The following is a 22,239-nucleotide window of genomic DNA, read 5'->3' as shown; positions in this document are numbered from 1 at the left end:
TCTGTGCACAGAATTTAGCAAGGGCCTCGCACCTTCTGATGCATCAGGTAGGTGCACAATAGCATAGCCTAACCCTCTGTACTTTGGTCTATATTGATGCGGGACATAGACAGCCAGCTGATGACCAATCCATTAGTGCAATGGATGGCTGGAAGCATTTGTCTTTGCCTTTGCAATACCACAGAAGCAATGCATGGTCAATGTACAGCAATGACACACCTGTGTGAACAGCCAGGAGACCCCCCCCCCCCCCCCATGTTATGTTACATAGTTACATAGTTAGTACGGTCGAAAAAAGACATATGTCCATCAAGTTCAACCAGGGAATTAAGGGGTAGGGGTGTGGCGCGATATTGGGGAAGGGATGAGATTTTATATTTCTTCATAAGCATTAATCTTATTTTGTCAATTAGGAACATTCAGCACCCACCCGCTATCAAGGCAGCTGCCTATCATGTCATGCCCTACCTGCACAGGTGTGCTGGCTACTCAAATGATCCAATTAAGGAGGCCATTTAGTCAGCAGCAGCAGAAGTCCTGTGCCTGGACGCTCCAACAGCGGCCAGACACAAGCAGAAGCAGCAGAAGCAGCAGCAGCACCACCTTTTGTTTTTTGGCTGCAGCAGCAAGGCCCACAGGGCTGGCTAGCTGGCTAGCCAGCAAGCAGGTAGCAATGAAAGTAGGAATCTTTCTTTTTAACCCTGTAAGGGGGTGGTGCACTGTACCCGAAGATACTGCCATATCGGGTCAATGCATAGGGCGACGGAAGCAAGCTTCGAAATCGGCCCCCGTTCTCAAAAATCCATTTAATATATGGTCCCCAGATAGGGGACGTATCAGATATTAAACTGATAAGAACAGATACTACACTTGATCTTAGCCAAAAGGCCGAGAAGCGATAACCGTGAAAGGGGCGGGCCCAACAAGGTCCCCTTCATGGGCACTATCACTGCTTGCTGTCAGGGAGGCTGCCAGACAATTTTCCATGCACACTCTGGGCTGGGGGGCAGTCAACCACCAGTACACACAGCAGAACCTAAACCCATACCATTATTGCTAAGCAGCAAGACAGGGGCCCATTGCACTCCCACGGGGCCTTTTTAAATGCAATCCATAACCCGGATTTGCCAGGAACCCTTCTTACTCCTCCTACTTGCATGTGACACTGGGCTTAGGATCTGCATAGGAAACACACACACAAGCACACACCTACCTTTGTTGCCTGCAGATGCCTCCTTGGCTGTCCCCAAACGGTATCAAACCAACACCCACGGGAAGCTGTAAGCATAGAGGACATGCCTGCACCCCATTGGACTTACCTGTGTGGGTTAAATCCGGGTTATTTGACAACCTATGGCGGTGATGGTTCTGCTCAGGCAGAGCAGTGCTGATGCTCCTCATAAAGCTGTCGCTGCTGTGAAGGTTCTAGGTGACATCACAAATCCCTATGGTTACATACACAACAAAGCTGGGTTGTTGTTGTTTACACTCTGCAAGGCCTGTGGAAGTGAGTGACATCATAGCACTGTAGTTCTGAGGGTTCTAGATGGATGCAACAATCTCCTGTTGCTTCTATGAAGGCCATAATAGACGACATCACCAAACAGCTCCATAGTCACATACACAGCAAAGGAGAGATGTTGTTTACACCTAGTGATGTCAGTGGTATTGAGTGACATCACAGCACAGTGCTAAGGCTCCTGGGCCTGGACACAGCAGCGGCTGCAATATCTCAACGGAGAATACGTTTATATATATGTGTGTGTGTGCGCGTATATATATATATATATATATATATATATATATATATATATATTTCTCCGCCGAAATCACTTTTAAACCCATTTCCACCTTTTTTTCCCTTCTCTTCCTCTTACTTTTTTTTCACGTTTTTTTACGTTTTTCTCCTTTTCGCCTCTTTTCTGGGCGTATTATTCTTCTTTTTCTTCTTTTTTTTCGTCTAATGCATACCCCATCAGTGCAGCAATGCTTATTCAATACCGCCAGCAGATGGAGACACTGGGGGATAATTTTCTAAGGATTTATACTGATTTTTCCTGTCTGAATTTGTCGCACAGAAAGTTGCAGGCCAAATATGTGTGACATTTCTGCGACTTTAGCTTCTAGAGCATTTTTACAACATTATACATAGGTGCTGAATACATAAAAAGCGACTGTTCAGCGACAGACAAGTCGCATCGGCTGAAAGTAGGCCAGAATGTCAGTCCATGTTGGAGCAGGTTTAGATACAGTCTAAAGTATAGATCTCAAAGTCTGTGCACAGAATTTAGCAAGGGCCTCGCACCTTCTGATGCATCAGGTAGGTGCACAATAGCATAGCCTAACCCTCTGTACTTTGGTCTATATTGATGCGGGACATAGACAGCCAGCTGATGACCAATCCATTAGTGCAATGGATGGCTGGAAGCATTTGTCTTTGCCTTTGCAATACCACAGAAGCAATGCATGGTCAATGTACAGCAATGACACACCTGTGTGAACAGCCAGGAGACCCCCCCCCCCCCCCCATGTTATGTTACATAGTTACATAGTTAGTACGGTCGAAAAAAGACATATGTCCATCAAGTTCAACCAGGGAATTAAGGGGTAGGGGTGTGGCGCGATATTGGGGAAGGGATGAGATTTTATATTTCTTCATAAGCATTAATCTTATTTTGTCAATTAGGAACATTCAGCACCCACCCGCTATCAAGGCAGCTGCCTATCATGTCATGCCCTACCTGCACAGGTGTGCTGGCTACTCAAATGATCCAATTAAGGAGGCCATTTAGTCAGCAGCAGCAGAAGTCCTGTGCCTGGACGCTCCAACAGCGGCCAGACACAAGCAGAAGCAGCAGAAGCAGCAGCAGCAGCACCACCTTTTGTTTTTTGGCTGCAGCAGCAAGGCCCACAGGGCTGGCTAGCTGGCTAGCCAGCAAGCAGGTAGCAATGAAAGTAGGAATCTTTCTTTTTAACCCTGTAAGGGGGTGGTGCACTGTACCCGAAGATACTGCCATATCGGGTCAATGCATAGGGCGACGGAAGCAAGCTTCGAAATCGGCCCCCGTTCTCAAAAATCCATTTAATATATGGTCCCCAGATAGGGGACGTATCAGATATTAAACTGATAAGAACAGATACTACACTTGATCTTAGCCAAAAGGCCGAGAAGCGATAACCGTGAAAGGGGCGGGCCCAACAAGGTCCCCTTCATGGGCACTATCACTGCTTGCTGTCAGGGAGGCTGCCAGACAATTTTCCATGCACACTCTGGGCTGGGGGGCAGTCAACCACCAGTACACACAGCAGAACCTAAACCCATACCATTATTGCTAAGCAGCAAGACAGGGGCCCATTGCACTCCCACGGGGCCTTTTTAAATGCAATCCATAACCCGGATTTGCCAGGAACCCTTCTTACTCCTCCTACTTGCATGTGACACTGGGCTTAGGATCTGCATAGGAAACACACACACAAGCACACACCTACCTTTGTTGCCTGCAGATGCCTCCTTGGCTGTCCCCAAACGGTATCAAACCAACACCCACGGGAAGCTGTAAGCATAGAGGACATGCCTGCACCCCATTGGACTTACCTGTGTGGGTTAAATCCGGGTTATTTGACAACCTATGGCGGTGATGGTTCTGCTCAGGCAGAGCAGTGCTGATGCTCCTCATAAAGCTGTCGCTGCTGTGAAGGTTCTAGGTGACATCACAAATCCCTATGGTTACATACACAACAAAGCTGGGTTGTTGTTGTTTACACTCTGCAAGGCCTGTGGAAGTGAGTGACATCATAGCACTGTAGTTCTGAGGGTTCTAGATGGATGCAACAATCTCCTGTTGCTTCTATGAAGGCCATAATAGACGACATCACCAAACAGCTCCATAGTCACATACACAGCAAAGGAGAGATGTTGTTTACACCTAGTGATGTCAGTGGTATTGAGTGACATCACAGCACAGTGCTAAGGCTCCTGGGCCTGGACACAGCAGCGGCTGCAATATCTCAACGGAGAATACGTTTATATATATGTGTGTGTGTGCGCGTATATATATATATATATATATATATATATATATATATATATATATTTCTCCGCCGAAATCACTTTTAAACCCATTTCCACCTTTTTTTCCCTTCTCTTCCTCTTACTTTTTTTTCACGTTTTTTTACGTTTTTCTCCTTTTCGCCTCTTTTCTGGGCGTATTATTCTTCTTTTTCTTCTTTTTTTTCGTCTAATGCATACCCCATCAGTGCAGCAATGCTTATTCAATACCGCCAGCAGATGGAGACACTGGGGGATAATTTTCTAAGGATTTATACTGATTTTTCCTGTCTGAATTTGTCGCACAGAAAGTTGCAGGCCAAATATGTGTGACATTTCTGCGACTTTAGCTTCTAGAGCATTTTTACAACATTATACATAGGTGCTGAATACATAAAAAGCGACTGTTCAGCGACAGACAAGTCGCATCGGCTGAAAGTAGGCCAGAATGTCAGTCCATGTTGGAGCAGGTTTAGATACAGTCTAAAGTATAGATCTCAAAGTCTGTGCACAGAATTTAGCAAGGGCCTCGCACCTTCTGATGCATCAGGTAGGTGCACAATAGCATAGCCTAACCCTCTGTACTTTGGTCTATATTGATGCGGGACATAGACAGCCAGCTGATGACCAATCCATTAGTGCAATGGATGGCTGGAAGCATTTGTCTTTGCCTTTGCAATACCACAGAAGCAATGCATGGTCAATGTACAGCAATGACACACCTGTGTGAACAGCCAGGAGACCCCCCCCCCCCCCCCATGTTATGTTACATAGTTACATAGTTAGTACGGTCGAAAAAAGACATATGTCCATCAAGTTCAACCAGGGAATTAAGGGGTAGGGGTGTGGCGCGATATTGGGGAAGGGATGAGATTTTATATTTCTTCATAAGCATTAATCTTATTTTGTCAATTAGGAACATTCAGCACCCACCCGCTATCAAGGCAGCTGCCTATCATGTCATGCCCTACCTGCACAGGTGTGCTGGCTACTCAAATGATCCAATTAAGGAGGCCATTTAGTCAGCAGCAGCAGAAGTCCTGTGCCTGGACGCTCCAACAGCGGCCAGACACAAGCAGAAGCAGCAGAAGCAGCAGCAGCAGCACCACCTTTTGTTTTTTGGCTGCAGCAGCAAGGCCCACAGGGCTGGCTAGCTGGCTAGCCAGCAAGCAGGTAGCAATGAAAGTAGGAATCTTTCTTTTTAACCCTGTAAGGGGGTGGTGCACTGTACCCGAAGATACTGCCATATCGGGTCAATGCATAGGGCGACGGAAGCAAGCTTCGAAATCGGCCCCCGTTCTCAAAAATCCATTTAATATATGGTCCCCAGATAGGGGACGTATCAGATATTAAACTGATAAGAACAGATACTACACTTGATCTTAGCCAAAAGGCCGAGAAGCGATAACCGTGAAAGGGGCGGGCCCAACAAGGTCCCCTTCATGGGCACTATCACTGCTTGCTGTCAGGGAGGCTGCCAGACAATTTTCCATGCACACTCTGGGCTGGGGGGCAGTCAACCACCAGTACACACAGCAGAACCTAAACCCATACCATTATTGCTAAGCAGCAAGACAGGGGCCCATTGCACTCCCACGGGGCCTTTTTAAATGCAATCCATAACCCGGATTTGCCAGGAACCCTTCTTACTCCTCCTACTTGCATGTGACACTGGGCTTAGGATCTGCATAGGAAACACACACACAAGCACACACCTACCTTTGTTGCCTGCAGATGCCTCCTTGGCTGTCCCCAAACGGTATCAAACCAACACCCACGGGAAGCTGTAAGCATAGAGGACATGCCTGCACCCCATTGGACTTACCTGTGTGGGTTAAATCCGGGTTATTTGACAACCTATGGCGGTGATGGTTCTGCTCAGGCAGAGCAGTGCTGATGCTCCTCATAAAGCTGTCGCTGCTGTGAAGGTTCTAGGTGACATCACAAATCCCTATGGTTACATACACAACAAAGCTGGGTTGTTGTTGTTTACACTCTGCAAGGCCTGTGGAAGTGAGTGACATCATAGCACTGTAGTTCTGAGGGTTCTAGATGGATGCAACAATCTCCTGTTGCTTCTATGAAGGCCATAATAGACGACATCACCAAACAGCTCCATAGTCACATACACAGCAAAGGAGAGATGTTGTTTACACCTAGTGATGTCAGTGGTATTGAGTGACATCACAGCACAGTGCTAAGGCTCCTGGGCCTGGACACAGCAGCGGCTGCAATATCTCAACGGAGAATACGTTTATATATATGTGTGTGTGTGCGCGTATATATATATATATATATATATATATATATATATATATATATATATATTTCTCCGCCGAAATCACTTTTAAACCCATTTCCACCTTTTTTTCCCTTCTCTTCCTCTTACTTTTTTTTCACGTTTTTTTACGTTTTTCTCCTTTTCGCCTCTTTTCTGGGCGTATTATTCTTCTTTTTCTTCTTTTTTTTCGTCTAATGCATACCCCATCAGTGCAGCAATGCTTATTCAATACCGCCAGCAGATGGAGACACTGGGGGATAATTTTCTAAGGATTTATACTGATTTTTCCTGTCTGAATTTGTCGCACAGAAAGTTGCAGGCCAAATATGTGTGACATTTCTGCGACTTTAGCTTCTAGAGCATTTTTACAACATTATACATAGGTGCTGAATACATAAAAAGCGACTGTTCAGCGACAGACAAGTCGCATCGGCTGAAAGTAGGCCAGAATGTCAGTCCATGTTGGAGCAGGTTTAGATACAGTCTAAAGTATAGATCTCAAAGTCTGTGCACAGAATTTAGCAAGGGCCTCGCACCTTCTGATGCATCAGGTAGGTGCACAATAGCATAGCCTAACCCTCTGTACTTTGGTCTATATTGATGCGGGACATAGACAGCCAGCTGATGACCAATCCATTAGTGCAATGGATGGCTGGAAGCATTTGTCTTTGCCTTTGCAATACCACAGAAGCAATGCATGGTCAATGTACAGCAATGACACACCTGTGTGAACAGCCAGGAGACCCCCCCCCATGTTATGTTACATAGTTACATAGTTAGTACGGTCGAAAAAAGACATATGTCCATCAAGTTCAACCAGGGAATTAAGGGGTAGGGGTGTGGCGCGATATTGGGGAAGGGATGAGATTTTATATTTCTTCATAAGCATTAATCTTATTTTGTCAATTAGGAACATTCAGCACCCACCCGCTATCAAGGCAGCTGCCTATCATGTCATGCCCTACCTGCACAGGTGTGCTGGCTACTCAAATGATCCAATTAAGGAGGCCATTTAGTCAGCAGCAGCAGAAGTCCTGTGCCTGGACGCTCCAACAGCGGCCAGACACAAGCAGAAGCAGCAGAAGCAGCAGCAGCAGCACCACCTTTTGTTTTTTGGCTGCAGCAGCAAGGCCCACAGGGCTGGCTAGCTGGCTAGCCAGCAAGCAGGTAGCAATGAAAGTAGGAATCTTTCTTTTTAACCCTGTAAGGGGGTGGTGCACTGTACCCGAAGATACTGCCATATCGGGTCAATGCATAGGGCGACGGAAGCAAGCTTCGAAATCGGCCCCCGTTCTCAAAAATCCATTTAATATATGGTCCCCAGATAGGGGACGTATCAGATATTAAACTGATAAGAACAGATACTACACTTGACCTTAGCCAAAAGGCCGAGAAGCGATAACCGTGAAAGGGGCGGGCCCAACAAGGTCCCCTTCATGGGCACTATCACTGCTTGCTGTCAGGGAGGCTGCCAGACAATTTTCCATGCACACTCTGGGCTGGGGGGCAGTCAACCACCAGTACACACAGCAGAACCTAAACCCATACCATTATTGCTAAGCAGCAAGACAGGGGCCCATTGCACTCCCACGGGGCCTTTTTAAATGCAATCCATAACCCGGATTTGCCAGGAACCCTTCTTACTCCTCCTACTTGCATGTGACACTGGGCTTAGGATCTGCATAGGAAACACACACACAAGCACACACCTACCTTTGTTGCCTGCAGATGCCTCCTTGGCTGTCCCCAAACGGTATCAAACCAACACCCACGGGAAGCTGTAAGCATAGAGGACATGCCTGCACCCCATTGGACTTACCTGTGTGGGTTAAATCCGGGTTATTTGACAACCTATGGCGGTGATGGTTCTGCTCAGGCAGAGCAGTGCTGATGCTCCTCATAAAGCTGTCGCTGCTGTGAAGGTTCTAGGTGACATCACAAATCCCTATGGTTACATACACAACAAAGCTGGGTTGTTGTTGTTTACACTCTGCAAGGCCTGTGGAAGTGAGTGACATCATAGCACTGTAGTTCTGAGGGTTCTAGATGGATGCAACAATCTCCTGTTGCTTCTATGAAGGCCATAATAGACGACATCACCAAACAGCTCCATAGTCACATACACAGCAAAGGAGAGATGTTGTTTACACCTAGTGATGTCAGTGGTATTGAGTGACATCACAGCACAGTGCTAAGGCTCCTGGGCCTGGACACAGCAGCGGCTGCAATATCTCAACGGAGAATACGTTTATATATATGTGTGTGTGTGCGCGTATATATATATATATATATATATATATATATATATATATATTTCTCCGCCGAAATCACTTTTAAACCCATTTCCACCTTTTTTTCCCTTCTCTTCCTCTTACTTTTTTTTCACGTTTTTTTACGTTTTTCTCCTTTTCGCCTCTTTTCTGGGCGTATTATTCTTCTTTTTCTTCTTTTTTTTCGTCTAATGCATACCCCATCAGTGCAGCAATGCTTATTCAATACCGCCAGCAGATGGAGACACTGGGGGATAATTTTCTAAGGATTTATACTGATTTTTCCTGTCTGAATTTGTCGCACAGAAAGTTGCAGGCCAAATATGTGTGACATTTCTGCGACTTTAGCTTCTAGAGCATTTTTACAACATTATACATAGGTGCTGAATACATAAAAAGCGACTGTTCAGCGACAGACAAGTCGCATCGGCTGAAAGTAGGCCAGAATGTCAGTCCATATTGGAGCAGGTTTAGATACAGTCTAAAGTATAGATCTCAAAGTCTGTGCACAGAATTTAGCAAGGGCCTCGCACCTTCTGATGCATCAGGTAGGTGCACAATAGCATAGCCTAACCCTCTGTACTTTGGTCTATATTGATGCGGGACATAGACAGCCAGCTGATGACCAATCCATTAGTGCAATGGATGGCTGGAAGCATTTGTCTTTGCCTTTGCAATACCACAGAAGCAATGCATGGTCAATGTACAGCAATGACACACCTGTGTGAACAGCCAGGAGACCCCCCCCCCCCCCCATGTTATGTTACATAGTTACATAGTTAGTACGGTCGAAAAAAGACATATGTCCATCAAGTTCAACCAGGGAATTAAGGGGTAGGGGTGTGGCGCGATATTGGGGAAGGGATGAGATTTTATATTTCTTCATAAGCATTAATCTTATTTTGTCAATTAGGAACATTCAGCACCCACCCGCTATCAAGGCAGCTGCCTATCATGTCATGCCCTACCTGCACAGGTGTGCTGGCTACTCAAATGATCCAATTAAGGAGGCCATTTAGTCAGCAGCAGCAGAAGTCCTGTGCCTGGACGCTCCAACAGCGGCCAGACACAAGCAGAAGCAGCAGAAGCAGCAGCAGCAGCACCACCTTTTGTTTTTTGGCTGCAGCAGCAAGGCCCACAGGGCTGGCTAGCCAGCAAGCAGGTAGCAATGAAAGTAGGAATCTTTCTTTTTAACCCTGTAAGGGGGTGGTGCACTGTACCCGAAGATACTGCCATATCGGGTCAATGCATAGGGCGACGGAAGCAAGCTTCGAAATCGGCCCCCGTTCTCAAAAATCCATTTAATATATGGTCCCCAGATAGGGGACGTATCAGATATTAAACTGATAAGAACAGATACTACACTTGATCTTAGCCAAAAGGCCGAGAAGCGATAACCGTGAAAGGGGCGGGCCCAACAAGGTCCCCTTCATGGGCACTATCACTGCTTGCTGTCAGGGAGGCTGCCAGACAATTTTCCATGCACACTCTGGGCTGGGGGGCAGTCAACCACCAGTACACACAGCAGAACCTAAACCCATACCATTATTGCTAAGCAGCAAGACAGGGGCCCATTGCACTCCCACGGGGCCTTTTTAAATGCAATCCATAACCCGGATTTGCCAGGAACCCTTCTTACTCCTCCTACTTGCATGTGACACTGGGCTTAGGATCTGCATAGGAAACACACACACAAGCACACACCTACCTTTGTTGCCTGCAGATGCCTCCTTGGCTGTCCCCAAACGGTATCAAACCAACACCCACGGGAAGCTGTAAGCATAGAGGACATGCCTGCACCCCATTGGACTTACCTGTGTGGGTTAAATCCGGGTTATTTGACAACCTATGGCGGTGATGGTTCTGCTCAGGCAGAGCAGTGCTGATGCTCCTCATAAAGCTGTCGCTGCTGTGAAGGTTCTAGGTGACATCACAAATCCCTATGGTTACATACACAACAAAGCTGGGTTGTTGTTGTTTACACTCTGCAAGGCCTGTGGAAGTGAGTGACATCATAGCACTGTAGTTCTGAGGGTTCTAGATGGATGCAACAATCTCCTGTTGCTTCTATGAAGGCCATAATAGACGACATCACCAAACAGCTCCATAGTCACATACACAGCAAAGGAGAGATGTTGTTTACACCTAGTGATGTCAGTGGTATTGAGTGACATCACAGCACAGTGCTAAGGCTCCTGGGCCTGGACACAGCAGCGGCTGCAATATCTCAACGGAGAATACGTTTATATATATGTGTGTGTGTGCGCGTATATATATATATATATATATATATATATATATATATATATATATATATATATATATTTCTCCGCCGAAATCACTTTTAAACCCATTTCCACCTTTTTTTCCCTTCTCTTACTTTTTTTTCACGTTTTTTTACGTTTTTCTCCTTTTCGCCTCTTTTCTGGGCGTATTATTCTTCTTTTTCTTCTTTTTTTTCGTCTAATGCATACCCCATCAGTGCAGCAATGCTTATTCAATACCGCCAGCAGATGGAGACACTGGGGGATAATTTTCTAAGGATTTATACTGATTTTTCCTGTCTGAATTTGTCGCACAGAAAGTTGCAGGCCAAATATGTGTGACATTTCTGCGACTTTAGCTTCTAGAGCATTTTTACAACATTATACATAGGTGCTGAATACATAAAAAGCGACTGTTCAGCGACAGACAAGTCGCATCGGCTGAAAGTAGGCCAGAATGTCAGTCCATGTTGGAGCAGGTTTAGATACAGTCTAAAGTATAGATCTCAAAGTCTGTGCACAGAATTTAGCAAGGGCCTCGCACCTTCTGATGCATCAGGTAGGTGCACAATAGCATAGCCTAACCCTCTGTACTTTGGTCTATATTGATGCGGGACATAGACAGCCAGCTGATGACCAATCCATTAGTGCAATGGATGGCTGGAAGCATTTGTCTTTGCCTTTGCAATACCACAGAAGCAATGCATGGTCAATGTACAGCAATGACACACCTGTGTGAACAGCCAGGAGACCCCCCCCCCCCCCCATGTTATGTTACATAGTTACATAGTTAGTACGGTCGAAAAAAGACATATGTCCATCAAGTTCAACCAGGGAATTAAGGGGTAGGGGTGTGGCGCGATATTGGGGAAGGGATGAGATTTTATATTTCTTCATAAGCATTAATCTTATTTTGTCAATTAGGAACATTCAGCACCCACCCGCTATCAAGGCAGCTGCCTATCATGTCATGCCCTACCTGCACAGGTGTGCTGGCTACTCAAATGATCCAATTAAGGAGGCCATTTAGTCAGCAGCAGCAGAAGTCCTGTGCCTGGACGCTCCAACAGCGGCCAGACACAAGCAGAAGCAGCAGAAGCAGCAGCAGCAGCACCACCTTTTGTTTTTTGGCTGCAGCAGCAAGGCCCACAGGGCTGGCTAGCTGGCTAGCCAGCAAGCAGGTAGCAATGAAAGTAGGAATCTTTCTTTTTAACCCTGTAAGGGGGTGGTGCACTGTACCCGAAGATACTGCCATATCGGGTCAATGCATAGGGCGACGGAAGCAAGCTTCGAAATCGGCCCCCGTTCTCAAAAATCCATTTAATATATGGTCCCCAGATAGGGGACGTATCAGATATTAAACTGATAAGAACAGATACTACACTTGATCTTAGCCAAAAGGCCGAGAAGCGATAACCGTGAAAGGGGCGGGCCCAACAAGGTCCCCTTCATGGGCACTATCACTGCTTGCTGTCAGGGAGGCTGCCAGACAATTTTCCATGCACACTCTGGGCTGGGGGGCAGTCAACCACCAGTACACACAGCAGAACCTAAACCCATACCATTATTGCTAAGCAGCAAGACAGGGGCCCATTGCACTCCCACGGGGCCTTTTTAAATGCAATCCATAACCCGGATTTGCCAGGAACCCTTCTTACTCCTCCTACTTGCATGTGACACTGGGCTTAGGATCTGCATAGGAAACACACACACAAGCACACACCTACCTTTGTTGCCTGCAGATGCCTCCTTGGCTGTCCCCAAACGGTATCAAACCAACACCCACGGGAAGCTGTAAGCATAGAGGACATGCCTGCACCCCATTGGACTTACCTGTGTGGGTTAAATCCGGGTTATTTGACAACCTATGGCGGTGATGGTTCTGCTCAGGCAGAGCAGTGCTGATGCTCCTCATAAAGCTGTCGCTGCTGTGAAGGTTCTAGGTGACATCACAAATCCCTATGGTTACATACACAACAAAGCTGGGTTGTTGTTGTTTACACTCTGCAAGGCCTGTGGAAGTGAGTGACATCATAGCACTGTAGTTCTGAGGGTTCTAGATGGATGCAACAATCTCCTGTTGCTTCTATGAAGGCCATAATAGACGACATCACCAAACAGCTCCATAGTCACATACACAGCAAAGGAGAGATGTTGTTTACACCTAGTGATGTCAGTGGTATTGAGTGACATCACAGCACAGTGCTAAGGCTCCTGGGCCTGGACACAGCAGCGGCTGCAATATCTCAACGGAGAATACGTTTATATATATGTGTGTGTGTGCGCATATATATATATATATATATATATATATATATATATATATATTTCTCCGCCGAAATCACTTTTAAACCCATTTCCACCTTTTTTTCCCTTCTCTTCCTCTTACTTTTTTTTCACGTTTTTTTACGTTTTTCTCCTTTTCGCCTCTTTTCTGGGCGTATTATTCTTCTTTTTCTTCTTTTTTTTCGTCTAATGCATACCCCATCAGTGCAGCAATGCTTATTCAATACCGCCAGCAGATGGAGACACTGGGGGATAATTTTCTAAGGATTTATACTGATTTTTCCTGTCTGAATTTGTCGCACAGAAAGTTGCAGGCCAAATATGTGTGACATTTCTGCGACTTTAGCTTCTAGAGCATTTTTACAACATTATACATAGGTGCTGAATACATAAAAAGCGACTGTTCAGCGACAGACAAGTCGCATCGGCTGAAAGTAGGCCAGAATGTCAGTCCATGTTAGGTTTAGATACAGTCTAAAGTATAGATCTCAAAGTCTGTGCACAGAATTTAGCAAGGGCCTCGCACCTTCTGATGCATCAGGTAGGTGCACAATAGCATAGCCTAACCCTCTGTACTTTGGTCTATATTGATGCGGGACATAGACAGCCAGCTGATGACCAATCCATTAGTGCAATGGACTGGCTGGAAGCATTTGTCTTTGCCCTTTGCAATACCACAGAAGCAATGCATGGTCAATGTACAGCAATGACACACCTGTGTGAACAGCCAGGAGACCCCCCCCCCCCCCCCCCCCCCATGTTATGTTACATAGTTACATAGTTAGTACGGTCGAAAAAAAGACATATGTCCATCAAGTTCAACCAGGGAATTAAGGGGTAGGGGTGTGGCGCGATATGGGGAAGGGATGAGATTTTATATTTCTTCATAAGCATTAATCTTATTTTGTCAATTAGGAACATTCAGCACCCACCCGCTATCAAGGCAGCTGCCTATCATGTTATGCCCTACCTGCACAGGTGTGCTGCTACTCAAATGATCCAATTAAGGAGGCCATTTAGTCAGCAGCAGCAGAAGTCCTGTGCCTGGACGCTCCAACAGCGGCCAGACACAAGCAGAAGCAGCAGAAGCAGCAGCAGCAGCACCACCTTTTGTTTTTTGGCTGCAGCAGCAAGGCCCACAGGGCTGGCTAGCTGGCTAGCCAGCAAGCAGGTAGCAATGAAAGTAGGGAATCTTTCTTTTTAACCTGTAAGGGGGTGGTGCACTGTACCCGAAGATACTGCCATATCGGGTCAATGCATAGGGCGACGGAAGCAAGCTTCGAAATCGGCCCCCGTTCTCAAAAATCCATTTAATATATGGTCCCCAGATAGGGGACGTATCAGATATTAAACTGATAAGAACAGATACTACACTTGATCTTAGCCAAAAGGCCGAGAAGCGTTAACCGTGAAAGGGGCGGGCCCAACAAGGTCCCCTTCATGGGCACTATCACTGCTTGCTGTCAGGGAGGCTGCCAGACAATTTTCCATGCACACTCTGGGCTGGGGGGCAGTCAACCACCAGTACACACAGCAGAACCTAAACCCATACCATTATTGCTAAGCAGCAAGACAGGGGCCCATTGCACTCCCACGGGGCCTTTTTAAATGCAATCCATAACCCGGATTTGCCAGGAACCCTTCTTACTCCTCCTACTTGCATGTGACACTGGGCTTAGGATCTGCATAGGAAACACACACACAAGCACACACCTACCTTTGTTGCCTGCAGATGCCTCCTTGGCTGTCCCCAAACGGTATCAAACCAACACCCACGGGAAGCTGTAAGCATAGAGGACATGCCTGCACCCCATTGGACTTACCTGTGTGGGTTAAATCCGGGTTATTTGACAACCTATGGCGGTGATGGTTCTGCTCAGGCAGAGCAGTGCTGATGCTCCTCATAAAGCTGTCGCTGCTGTGAAGGTTCTAGGTGACATCACAAATCCCTATGGTTACATACACAACAAAGCTGGGTTGTTGTTGTTTACACTCTGCAAGGCCTGTGGAAGTGAGTGACATCATAGCACTGTAGTTCTGAGGGTTCTAGATGGATGCAACAATCTCCTGTTGCTTCTATGAAGGCCATAATAGACGACATCACCAAACAGCTCCATAGTCACATACACAGCAAAGGAGAGATGTTGTTTACACCTAGTGATGTCAGTGGTATTGAGTGACATCACAGCACAGTGCTAAGGCTCCTGGGCCTGGACACAGCAGCGGCTGCAATATCTCAACGGAGAATACGTTTATATATATGTGTGTGTGTGCGCGTATATATATATATATATATATATATATATATATATATATATATATATATTTCTCCGCCGAAATCACTTTTAAACCCATTTCCACCTTTTTTTCCCTTCTCTTCCTCTTACTTTTTTTTCACGTTTTTTTACGTTTTTCTCCTTTTCGCCTCTTTTCTGGGCGTATTATTCTTCTTTTTCTTCTTTTTTTTCGTCTAATGCATACCCCATCAGTGCAGCAATGCTTATTCAATACCGCCAGCAGATGGAGACACTGGGGGATAATTTTCTAAGGATTTATACTGATTTTTCCTGTCTGAATTTGTCGCACAGAAAGTTGCAGGCCAAATATGTGTGACATTTCTGCGACTTTAGCTTCTAGAGCATTTTTACAACATTATACATAGGTGCTGAATACATAAAAAGCGACTGTTCAGCGACAGACAAGTCGCATCGGCTGAAAGTAGGCCAGAATGTCAGTCCATGTTGGAGCAGGTTTAGATACAGTCTAAAGTATAGATCTCAAAGTCTGTGCACAGAATTTAGCAAGGGCCTCGCACCTTCTGATGCATCAGGTAGGTGCACAATAGCATAGCCTAACCCTCTGTACTTTGGTCTATATTGATGCGGGACATAGACAGCCAGCTGATGACCAATCCATTAGTGCAATGGATGGCTGGAAGCATTTGTCTTTGCCTTTGCAATACCACAGAAGCAATGCATGGTCAATGTACAGCAATGACACACCTGTGTGAACAGCCAGGAGACCCCCCCCCCCCCCCCCCACATGTTATGTTACATAGTTACATAGTTAGTACGGTCGAAAAAAGACATATGTCCATCAAGTTCAACCAGGGAATTAAGGGGTAGGGGTGTGGCGCGATATTGGGGAAGGGATGAGATTTTATATTTCTTCATAAGCATTAATCTTATTTTGTCAATTAGGAACATTCAGCACCCACCCGCTATCAAGGCAGCTGCCTATCATGTCATGCCCTACCTGCACAGGTGTGCTGGCTACTCAAATGATCCAATTAAGGAGGCCATTTAGTCAGCAGCAGCAGAAGTCCTGTGCCTGGACGCTCCAACAGCGGCCAGACACAAGCAGAAGCAGCAGAAGCAGCAGCAGCAGCACCACCTTTTGTTTTTTGGCTGCAGCAGCAGCAAGGCCCACAGGGCTGGCTAGCTGGCTAGCCAGCAAGCAGGTAGCAATGAAAGTAGGAATCTTTCTTTTTAACCCTGTAAGGGGGTGGTGCACTGTACCCGAAGATACTGCCATATCGGGTCAATGCATAGGGCGACGGAAGCAAGCTTCGAAATCGGCCCCCGTTCTCAAAAATCCATTTAATATATGGTCCCCAGATAGGGGACGTATCAGATATTAAACTGATAAGAACAGATACTACACTTGATCTTAGCCAAAAGGCCGAGAAGCGATAACCGTGAAAGGGGCGGGCCCAACAAGGTCCCCTTCATGGGCACTATCACTGCTTGCTGTCAGGGAGGCTGCCAGACAATTTTCCATGCACACTCTGGGCTGGGGGGCAGTCAACCACCAGTACACACAGCAGAACCTAAACCCATACCATTATTGCTAAGCAGCAAGACAGGGGCCCATTGCACTCCCACGGGGCCTTTTTAAATGCAATCCATAACCCGGATTTGCCAGGAACCCTTCTTACTCCTCCTACTTGCATGTGACACTGGGCTTAGGATCTGCATAGGAAACACACACACAAGCACACACCTACCTTTGTTGCCTGCAGATGCCTCCTTGGCTGTCCCCAAACGGTATCAAAACCAACACCCACCGGGAAGCTGTAAGCATAGAGGACATGCCTGCACCCCATTGGACTTACCTGTGTGGGTTAAATCCGGGGTTATTTGACAACCTATGGCGGTGATGGTTCTGCTCAGGCAGAGCAGTGCTGATGCTCCTCATAAAGCTGTCGCTGCTGTGAAGGTTCTAGGTGACATCACAAATCCCTATGGTTACATACACAACAAAGCTGGGTTGTTGTTGTTTACACTCTGCAAGGCCTGTGGAAGTGAGTGACATCATAGCACTGTAGTTCTGAGGGTTCTAGATGGATGCAACAATCTCCTGTTGCTTCTATGAAGGCCATAATAGACGACATCACCAAACAGCTCATAGTCACATACACAGCAAAGGAGAGATGTTGTTTACACCTAGTGATGTCAGTGGTATTGAGTGACATCACAGCACAGTGCTAAGGCTCCTGGGCCTGGACACAGCAGCGGCTGCAATATCTCAACGGAGAATACGTTTATATATATGTGTGTGTGTGCGCCGTATATATATATATATATATATATATATATATATATAATATATATTTCTCCGCCGAAATCACTTTTAAACCCATTTCCACCTTTTTTTCCCTTCTCTTCCTCTTACTTTTTTTTCACGTTTTTTTACGTTTTTCTCCTTTTCGCCTCTTTTCTGGGCGTATTATTCTTCTTTTTCTTCTTTTTTTTCGTCTAATGCATACCCCATCAGTGCAGCAATGCTTATTCAATACCGCCAGCAGATGGAGACACTGGGGGATAATTTTCTAAGGATTTATACTGATTTTTCCTGTCTGAATTTGTCGCACAGAAAGTTGCAGGCCAAATATGTGTGACATTTCTGCGACTTTAGCTTCTAGAGCATTTTTACAACATTATACATAGGTGCTGAATACATAAAAAAGCGACTGTTCAGCGACAGACAAGTCGCATCGGCTGAAAGTAGGCCCAGAATGTCAGTCCATGTTGGAGCAGGTTTAGATACAGTCTAAAGTATAGATCTCAAAGTCTGTGCACAGAATTTAGCAAGGGCCTCGCACCTTCTGATGCATCAGGTAGGTGCACAATAGCATAGCCTAACCCCTCTGTACTTTGGTCTATATTGATGCGGGACATAGACAGCCAGCTGATGACCATCCATTAGTGCAAATGGATGGCTGGAAGCATTTGTCTTTGCCTTTGCAATACCACAGAAGCAATGCATGGTCAATGTACAGCAGTGACACACCTGTGTGAACAGCCAGGAGACCCCCCCCCCCCACCCCCCCCCCCATGTTATGTTACATAGTTACATAGTTAGTACGGTCGAAAAAAGACATATGTCCATCAAGTTCAACCAGGGAATTAAGGGGTAGGGGTGTGGCGCGATATTGGGGAAGGGATGAGATTTTATATTTCTTCATAAGCATTAATCTTATTTTGTCAATTAGGAACATTCAGCACCCACCCGCTATCAAGGCAGCTGCCTATCATGTCATGCCCTACCTGCACAGGTGTGCTGGCTACTCAAATGATCCAATTAAGGAGGCCATTTAGTCAGCAGCAGCAGAAGTCCTGTGCCTGGACGCTCCAACAGCGGCCAGACACAAGCAGAAGCAGCAGAAGCAGCAGCAGCAGCACCACCTTTTGTTTTTTGGCTGCAGCAGCAAGGCCCACAGGGCTGGCTAGCTGGCTAGCCAGCAAGCAGGTAGCAATGAAAGTAGGAATCTTTCTTTTTAACCCTGTAAGGGGGTGGTGCACTGTACCCGAAGATACTGCCATATCGGGTCAATGCATAGGGCGACGGAAGCAAGCTTCGAAATCGGCCCCCGTTCTCAAAAATCCATTTAATATATGGTCCCCAGATAGGGGACGTATCAGATATTAAACTGATAAGAACAGATACTACACTTGATCTTAGCCAAAAGGCCGAGAAGCGATAACCGTGAAAGGGGCGGGCCCAACAAGGTCCCCTTCATGGGCACTATCACTGCTTGCTGTCAGGGAGGCTGCCAGACAATTTTCCATGCACACTCTGGGCTGGGGGGCAGTCAACCACCAGTACACACAGCAGAACCTAAACCCATACCATTATTGCTAAGCAGCAAGACAGGGGCCCATTGCACTCCCACGGGGCCTTTTTAAATGCAATCCATAACCCGGATTTGCCAGGAACCCTTCTTACTCCTCCTACTTGCATGTGACACTGGGCTTAGGATCTGCATAGGAAACACACACACAAGCACACACCTACCTTTGTTGCCTGCAGATGCCTCCTTGGCTGTCCCCAAACGGTATCAAACCAACACCCACGGGAAGCTGTAAGCATAGAGGACATGCCTGCACCCCATTGGACTTACCTGTGTGGGTTAAATCCGGGTTATTTGACAACCTATGGCGGTGATGGTTCTGCTCAGGCAGAGCAGTGCTGATGCTCCTCATAAAGCTGTCGCTGCTGTGAAGGTTCTAGGTGACATCACAAATCCCTATGGTTACATACACAACAAAGCTGGGTTGTTGTTGTTTACACTCTGCAAGGCCTGTGGAAGTGAGTGACATCATAGCACTGTAGTTCTGAGGGTTCTAGATGGATGCAACAATCTCCTGTTGCTTCTATGAAGGCCATAATAGACGACATCACCAAACAGCTCCATAGTCACATACACAGCAAAGGAGAGATGTTGTTTACACCTAGTGATGTCAGTGGTATTGAGTGACATCACAGCACAGTGCTAAGGCTCCTGGGCCTGGACACAGCAGCGGCTGCAATATCTCAACGGAGAATACGTTTATATATATGTGTGTGTGTGCGCGTATATATATATATATATATATATATATATATATATATATATATATTTCTCCGCCGAAATCACTTTTAAACCCATTTCCACCTTTTTTTCCCTTCTCTTCCTCTTACTTTTTTTTCACGTTTTTTTACGTTTTTCTCCTTTTCGCCTCTTTTCTGGGCGTATTATTCTTCTTTTTCTTCTTTTTTTTCGTCTAATGCATACCCCATCAGTGCAGCAATGCTTATTCAATACCGCCAGCAGATGGAGACACTGGGGGATAATTTTCTAAGGATTTATACTGATTTTTCCTGTCTGAATTTGTCGCACAGAAAGTTGCAGGCCAAATATGTGTGACATTTCTGCGACTTTAGCTTCTAGAGCATTTTTACAACATTATACATAGGTGCTGAATACATAAAAAGCGACTGTTCAGCGACAGACAAGTCGCATCGGCTGAAAGTAGGCCAGAATGTCAGTCCATGTTGGAGCAGGTTTAGATACAGTCTAAAGTATAGATCTCAAAGTCTGTGCACAGAATTTAGCAAGGGCCTCGCACCTTCTGATGCATCAGGTAGGTGCACAATAGCATAGCCTAACCCTCTGTACTTTGGTCTATATTGATGCGGGACATAGACAGCCAGCTGATGACCAATCCATTAGTGCAATGGATGGCTGGAAGCATTTGTCTTTGCCTTTGCAATACCACAGAAGCAATGCATGGTCAATGTACAGCAATGACACACCTGTGTGAACAGCCAGGAGACCCCCCCCCCCCCCCCATGTTATGTTACATAGTTACATAGTTAGTACGGTCGAAAAAAGACATATGTCCATCAAGTTCAACCAGGGAATTAAGGGGTAGGGGTGTGGCGCGATATTGGGGAAGGGATGAGATTTTATATTTCTTCATAAGCATTAATCTTATTTTGTCAATTAGGAACATTCAGCACCCACCCGCTATCAAGGCAGCTGCCTATCATGTCATGCCCTACCTGCACAGGTGTGCTGGCTACTCAAATGATCCAATTAAGGAGGCCATTTAGTCAGCAGCAGCAGAAGTCCTGTGCCTGGACGCTCCAACAGCGGCCAGACACAAGCAGAAGCAGCAGAAGCAGCAGAAGCAGCAGCAGCAGCACCACCTTTTGTTTTTTGGCTGCAGCAGCAAGGCCCACAGGGCTGGCTAGCTGGCTAGCCAGCAAGCAGGTAGCAATGAAAGTAGGAATCTTTCTTTTTAACCCTGTAAGGGGGTGGTGCACTGTACCCGAAGATACTGCCATATCGGGTCAATGCATAGGGCGACGGAAGCAAGCTTCGAAATCGGCCCCCGTTCTCAAAAATCCATTTAATATATGGTCCCCAGATAGGGGACGTATCAGATATTAAACTGATAAGAACAGATACTACACTTGATCTTAGCCAAAAGGCCGAGAAGCGATAACCGTGAAAGGGGCGGGCCCAACAAGGTCCCCTTCATGGGCACTATCACTGCTTGCTGTCAGGGAGGCTGCCAGACAATTTTCCATGCACACTCTGGGCTGGGGGGCAGTCAACCACCAGTACACACAGCAGAACCTAAACCCATACCATTATTGCTAAGCAGCAAGACAGGGGCCCATTGCACTCCCACGGGGCCTTTTTAAATGCAATCCATAACCCGGATTTGCCAGGAACCCTTCTTACTCCTCCTACTTGCATGTGACACTGGGCTTAGGATCTGCATAGGAAACACACACACAAGCACACACCTACCTTTGTTGCCTGCAGATGCCTCCTTGGCTGTCCCCAAACGGTATCAAACCAACACCCACGGGAAGCTGTAAGCATAGAGGACATGCCTGCACCCCATTGGACTTACCTGTGTGGGTTAAATCCGGGTTATTTGACAACCTATGGCGGTGATGGTTCTGCTCAGGCAGAGCAGTGCTGATGCTCCTCATAAAGCTGTCGCTGCTGTGAAGGTTCTAGGTGACATCACAAATCCCTATGGTTACATACACAACAAAGCTGGGTTGTTGTTGTTTACACTCTGCAAGGCCTGTGGAAGTGAGTGACATCATAGCACTGTAGTTCTGAGGGTTCTAGATGGATGCAACAATCTCCTGTTGCTTCTATGAAGGCCATAATAGACGACATCACCAAACAGCTCCATAGTCACATACACAGCAAAGGAGAGATGTTGTTTACACCTAGTGATGTCAGTGGTATTGAGTGACATCACAGCACAGTGCTAAGGCTCCTGGGCCTGGACACAGCAG

General features: G+C 46.3%; 10 non-coding genes across 10 annotated transcripts; all 10 read right to left on the bottom strand.

Moving 5' to 3' along the window:
* Nucleotides 1-709: 709 nt before the first annotated feature.
* On the bottom strand, nt 710-900 carry LOC130345134 (U2 spliceosomal RNA). The gene has a single exon (XR_008883900.1). It is a non-coding gene; the product is annotated as a U2 spliceosomal RNA (small nuclear RNA).
* A 2,085-nt stretch (nt 901-2,985) lies between these two features.
* Nucleotides 2,986-3,176, bottom strand: LOC130345133 (U2 spliceosomal RNA). Its single transcript, XR_008883899.1, has one exon. It is a non-coding gene; the product is annotated as a U2 spliceosomal RNA (small nuclear RNA).
* Nucleotides 3,177-5,263: 2,087 nt separating this feature from the next.
* On the bottom strand, nt 5,264-5,454 carry LOC130345131 (U2 spliceosomal RNA). The gene has a single exon (XR_008883897.1). It is a non-coding gene; the product is annotated as a U2 spliceosomal RNA (small nuclear RNA).
* Nucleotides 5,455-7,538: 2,084 nt separating this feature from the next.
* LOC130345089 (U2 spliceosomal RNA) lies at nt 7,539-7,729 on the bottom strand. The gene has a single exon (XR_008883862.1). It is a non-coding gene; the product is annotated as a U2 spliceosomal RNA (small nuclear RNA).
* A 2,074-nt stretch (nt 7,730-9,803) lies between these two features.
* LOC130345130 (U2 spliceosomal RNA) lies at nt 9,804-9,994 on the bottom strand. The gene has a single exon (XR_008883896.1). It is a non-coding gene; the product is annotated as a U2 spliceosomal RNA (small nuclear RNA).
* Nucleotides 9,995-12,086: 2,092 nt separating this feature from the next.
* Nucleotides 12,087-12,277, bottom strand: LOC130345129 (U2 spliceosomal RNA). Its single transcript, XR_008883895.1, has one exon. It is a non-coding gene; the product is annotated as a U2 spliceosomal RNA (small nuclear RNA).
* A 2,085-nt stretch (nt 12,278-14,362) lies between these two features.
* On the bottom strand, nt 14,363-14,553 carry LOC130345084 (U2 spliceosomal RNA). Its single transcript, XR_008883857.1, has one exon. It is a non-coding gene; the product is annotated as a U2 spliceosomal RNA (small nuclear RNA).
* Nucleotides 14,554-16,651: 2,098 nt separating this feature from the next.
* On the bottom strand, nt 16,652-16,842 carry LOC130345128 (U2 spliceosomal RNA). Its single transcript, XR_008883894.1, has one exon. It is a non-coding gene; the product is annotated as a U2 spliceosomal RNA (small nuclear RNA).
* Nucleotides 16,843-18,942: 2,100 nt separating this feature from the next.
* On the bottom strand, nt 18,943-19,133 carry LOC130345127 (U2 spliceosomal RNA). The gene has a single exon (XR_008883893.1). It is a non-coding gene; the product is annotated as a U2 spliceosomal RNA (small nuclear RNA).
* Nucleotides 19,134-21,229: 2,096 nt separating this feature from the next.
* On the bottom strand, nt 21,230-21,420 carry LOC130345126 (U2 spliceosomal RNA). The gene has a single exon (XR_008883892.1). It is a non-coding gene; the product is annotated as a U2 spliceosomal RNA (small nuclear RNA).
* Nucleotides 21,421-22,239: the final 819 nt, after the last annotated feature.

This window comes from Hyla sarda, unplaced genomic scaffold (assembly GCF_029499605.1).
Source record: "Hyla sarda isolate aHylSar1 unplaced genomic scaffold, aHylSar1.hap1 scaffold_745, whole genome shotgun sequence".
NCBI classification, from domain to species: Eukaryota; Metazoa; Chordata; class Amphibia; order Anura; family Hylidae; genus Hyla; species Hyla sarda.
Note: the sequence above shows the minus strand (reverse complement) of the source record. Positions and strands in the feature narration are given on the sequence as shown.